Here is a 6,314-nt window from a genome sequence, read left to right as displayed (position 1 = left end):
AAACATGGAGTGTTGCCGTCGCCTCATTTTACTGACCATTTTTTCTCTTGATTGGGATGGAAGCAACTGAATAGTGAGCTTTTAAACAGTCCAACTATTTACAGATAATTATCATAATATACTCTCTTAAAGACTAAATTTTGCTATATTGTTATGCCTTCAAAATAAAATATAAACATTTTGATAGGGTTTGGCAATTCTATGTGGTCCAGACATCTTTGCAATTATAACCAATACACCTTTTAAATGTCAAATTAATAGTAATCTCGACACATCATCATTACTATTACCATTATCATTTTCATTTTTATCACTGCTTTTATCATTATTTTAGTTATCATTATCATTGTTATTATCATTATCATTGTCATCCTGATCATCATTATTACTATTATCTAATGATATTATCATATACTATTTCATCCTCATCACCAACATCATCGTTATTACTATCATGATTTTTTATCAATATCAGTCGTAACCTGCTTATAATCTTGCTTACGTTATTTCGTAAACGACCGCCAACATTTATCTTTATCGAGACATCATTTCACACTTTAAGGGGAGCGGGGGTGTTGTTATGCGGGCAGTGAGAAAAATCGTAGGTTTGCTTTTTGTCAGGTTTAAAGAAATGAGATTGACACCCTTTTTAGGTGACGCCAGCTGAAATTAAATCATAGTTGACGCAAAGACTAACACGCCTGAAAAAAGAGACAGCAGAGCAGTACCAGAGAAGCCTCACTGGGGATTCAGCTCGGCTTATCTGGCCTAACAAGCTCACCCGGATAAGGCAGGGGGATTAGCCATTCTCGTGGCCAACGTTGTACTTCGGCAAAAGTTCCAGAGGTTCTGTCACGCAGCCGTCGTTACAAAATGTAGAAATAATGTTATGGACGAAGCTGAGTATTAAAAGAGATGGTTAATATGTCCATCAGGATCTGGTCATCCATTTCATGATATATTTTCTACGTCTATATTCGCACACCCTGCTACAACTACATTCCCTACCCCTATCTTCGCGTTCCCCCTTAACACGTTTGGCATCTATGCTTGCAATGGCGAATTCTGGCAACGCTGTTCTCATTTCCCGCGGTATAGGCCTATCGAAAAGATATTATTTACCTCTCTTAGTAGCGACAACATTCGTAAGGTTAAACTTCATAAAGTGACGGAGAACCTTTACCATTTCATTTTTGAAACGATAACCAAATCAATGGTTTTAGGTGCCTAATGTTGTCCGCAAACTACCGAACGAGTCAGTCGCCAATAATTCCGTTTGCGGTGTCACTCGCCAAATAAAATAAAGAAATAAAAAGAAGAAGAAGCGAGATCTAATGGGTTAAGACGACCTCTCACGCCTTCCCTGAACTGTGGGCGGGACAAGGGTGGGGCAGAGGCGGGGATGTGGGTGTTCCTTTGTGTTGTGCAGCTTTGTCACAACTGTCATTTTTATGTTGCGATTTTTAACTTTATTATCCTTATTATCGATATTGCTATTATTGTTTTCATCTTCGTTATTATCATTATTAGCATCTAGCTGTTGGTATTGGTGTTATGGTTTTATGATATTTGCATGGTTATTATTATTAGTAGTATCATTATCTACTAATATTACTACTACTACTACTGTTATCATTATTAGTAATAGTATTATTGTTGTTATTACTATTACTATCATTATCATTATCCTTATCCTTATTATTACTATTAGTGCTATTATTACTCTTGTCACTATTACCATTATTATTATTATCATCATTATAATTATCATTATTATTATCATCATTATTATCATCATTATTATTATCATTATTATTATCATAATTATTATTATCACTATTATTATTATCTTTATCATCATTTTTATCATTATCATTATTATTATTATTAATCCTATTATCATTATCATTATCAATACTATTATCATTGTTATTATTATAATTATTAATCCTATTATCATTATTATAATTATCAATACTATTATCATTGTTATTATTATCATTATTGTTACCATCACAATCATTACAATCATTATCATTATCATCATTATTATCATGAATGTAGAATTCGATTTTCGTTGATAATGATAATATTATCATCACTTAATACTGTTATGCTTAACGTTATTGTCAATATTATTTCAATTATTATTATTATTATTATTATTATTATTATTATTATTAATATTATCATTATTATTATTATTATTATTATTATTATTATTATTATTATTATTATTATTATTATTATTACTATTACTATTATTATTACTATCATTGTTATCATTATTTTTATTATTATTATTATTATTATTATTATTATTATTATTATTGTTATTATTATTATCATGTTGCCGTTGTTGTTAATGATATTATCATTATTGTCATTATCAAGATTATTCCATTGTTATTATTATCATTACTGATGTTGTTAATATTGTTTATATTTATAATAATAATACTATTATCACCATCATCATCATCCTTATTAACATGTTTTTATTATTACTATTATTATCATTGTTTTCATTATTATTATCATCATCATCAGTAGCAGTAGTAGTTGTATCATTATCATTATTATCATTATTATTATTTTATTGTTATGATCATTATAAATAGCATTACTATTATTATCTTTATTATTATCATTATCATTATCATCATCATCATTATTATTACTATCATTATTATCATCATTATTATTACTACTACTACTTTTATCATTATTATTATAATTATTGTTATCATTACCATTATCATTATTATTAAAATCACTTATCATAACCATTATTATCATTACTAAAATAATTATCATTGTTATCATCATTAGTAGCAGTAATTGCAGTAGAATTATTATTATTAATATTATCATTACTATTATTACCATTATTATTGCATTTTTCATTATATAAAGTAATATTATATTCGTTGTCATCATCATTAATATCACCATTATTATTGATATTATAATGATGATGAAGATGATGATGATAAGGATAATGTTAATGATAATTATCAATATGATAATGATAATTATTAGCAGGAGTATTTTTATTATCATTATTATTATTACTATTATTATTATCATTACTATTATTGTTTTATTATTATTATCATTAGTAGTAGTATTATCATCATTATGATAATTAATATTGTTATTATTATTATCATTACCATTATCATTATCATTATCATTACTATCATTATCATTATCATTACTATCATTATCATTATCATCATTATGATAATTAATATTGTTATTGTTACTATTACCAACATCATCATTATTACTGTTATCATTGCTATTACCATTATTATAATTTTTATCACAGTCATTACTTTTATTTTCACTATTATTACTATTATTATTACTATTGCTATTATCATTATTATTGTTATTATTAGCATTATTATTTTTATTATTATCATTATTGTTACTACCACTACTATCATTGTTATTATTATTATTATCATCATTGCCATTATTATTATCATCATTACCATTATTATTATCATTATTATCATTACCATTATCATTATCATTACTATCATTATCATCATCATCATAATCCCATCCTTATTATCATCGTTATCATTGTTATCATTATTACTATTATTGTTGTTATCGTTATCATTATTTTCATTATAGTTGTAATTGTCATTATTATTATCAATACTGATGTTATTGGTATTATTATAATTTTCAGTCTTTTTATCATTCTATTATTCATTATCATTATCTTTATCATTATTGTTATTGATAGTATTGTTGTTATTGTTATTATTATTATTATCATTATCATAATTATTATCATTCTGATCATTACCAGTATCATCATAATCATTATCATCATTATTATTATCATGGTTGTTAATATTGATATTAGTATCATTATTATTATCATTATCATTATCGTTTTTTATCAATACTATCAGATCACTTTTATCATATCGTCATTATCATCATTATCATTATCATTAGTATCATTATTATAATTATCATTATCATTATCATAATCATTATTACTATTAATGTCATTAATGTTTTTATCATTATCATTATATTTCATTATTATTATTATCATTATTATGATTATGATTATCATTACTAACAGTGTAATCATTATCGATATTATCATCAATAATGCTCTTATTATTATCATTATTATCTTTATCATTATCATTATCATTATCATTATCATTATCATTCTTATTATCATTATCATTCTTATCATTATCATTATTATCATTATCACTCTTATTATCATTATCATTCTTATTATCATTTTTATTATCATTACCATTATTTCTGTTATTATTATCATTATGTTATCAACATCGCCATCATTATCATCATCTTGATTATTTTTATCATCATCATAATTATCATCATCTTTTATCAATTAATCATGTCATTATTGAAATCATTTTTGTTATTATCATCATTATTATCACTGTTAACAATGTCATCTTGCCGACCAGTGTGTTTTTAGTGTCACTACTTTCTGTTACTTTTATGGCTATTATTATTTGTATTATCCCTGTTATTTCTGTCATTGTCATCATAATAATAGGTATTTTGCCTTTTTCATATTCGTTGTTATTGCAGTAGTATCACTATTCCCTTTATCATCAATGTTATCTATATCATCATTGGTATCATCAATTATAACAGACATCGTAATCGTTGTTATCATCAATGATATCATATTTGTTACATTTTTATCTCATCATATATTATTTTCATGTTCTTCCTCAATTGAAGTATAACTTGTTCTTGTAGACTGAAAAATGTCATCATAAATGGCCTCCATGTTTCATCATCCATCGCTATCATATCTATCAGTCGCCACAGATTACACTAAGTACGTTCTCCTAGAATTATTTACATCATACGACGTTCGCCAGTGTATAGGCCTATCTTTCGTACAACCAATACGATCCCGATCTCAAAAGGGATCCCCAACCTCCATTGCTAGGGATTCGAGACCTTATTCTCTTTAACTCAAATTCTATCAGTGGTATTTGGACATTTGGTTATGTTTAGTTTGTCGTCAAGCTTACAGTTTGCTAACAGGCCTGGCTAAAGAACGTTATAATGCCTTATTGTCAAAGGTTGGTAAATATTATTATTGGTAGCATTATCTGGAGTTGGCAGGTGAGGGTAGGGTGGTCCAGATTGATCTTTCAGCAACTTTTGGCAGTTATTTATCAAGGAGTGTTACTTAAGCTTGATTTTGGTAATACAGGTGTAAATGTGTTCTCATTAATAAGAATTTCTTCCAGGTTGGATGCAGATGGTTTGTTCCGTTCTATGTTATTTCAGGTGAACCACAGGGTATTGTTTTGGAGTTCCATATTGTTTTTTTGTAAACCTCATATTGAATGTTTGTTTGTAGTTCTGCTAGTGACACTGCACTCGTTGCTGTTATTGACAGTCCAGATCTTTTGTTTCTGAATCCACCAACTGTGTTTTTGTAGATGTTGACAGGGGGTGTAAATAGTGATATGTTGCTCAACATCAAATAAAGAAAGATAATGAAAATTGGTAAACTGAATGTTTTTCCTATTCATCCTGGGCTGCTTGTAATGCGCAATAAATAATCTTGAAACGCTGGAGGTTTTAGTTGTAAAACTTGGCACAAATTTGACATCTGAGGCTCATATCAGGCATTTGGTGGCTGTTGCATTGAGGAAACAGGGAGTAGTGTGAAAGGCAGATATTTATTTTTCTGTCTGTTCCTTCAAACCGTGTTAGATCCTTTACCCTCCCCTTGCTAGCATACCGCCAACCTGTATGGTGACCACTTGTTTCTTGCCATCAATTTTTACTCGATGGAGTTGTAAGATTGGTGGGAGAGCTGTGGTGACCATTACATCAAGAACCTTGCTCACAGAAAGCGAGTTCGTCATACCTATGTCATACAAAGTTTGAAAGAGACAGTATCTTCCCCTGCGGTACTGCCTTTCCGAATGGTCTGATAACACAAGTGAGGCAGTCCGTGCTTATAGTGAGTCATCAGCTGTTCAGCACTGTAGGACAGTTTATTTCCAGAGATATTTAATGAATATAGCTGATAGGTTGTGCAATGACTTGCTGCGTGAGTGTTGACTTTTGCAGAATTTTGATAACAATGTAAATAGTTTTTACTTAATTATCTAAACCTCTTTTGGTCCTCCCCTACCCATGCTCTTTGTTATTAGACCCTATTTGTTTTCTGTGTCTCTCTTGCACTCTCCTGATGGCGGAGAGTGGTGCGACTTAATAAGATTAATAATAATAAATCTGACGCTTACACTTCTCTCGAGACC

Source organism: Penaeus vannamei, chromosome 11, assembly GCF_042767895.1.
Source record: "Penaeus vannamei isolate JL-2024 chromosome 11, ASM4276789v1, whole genome shotgun sequence".
Classification (NCBI taxonomy): Eukaryota; Metazoa; Arthropoda; class Malacostraca; order Decapoda; family Penaeidae; genus Penaeus; species Penaeus vannamei.
The sequence above is the reverse complement of the archived record's forward strand: the minus strand, read 5'-3'. Positions refer to the sequence as shown.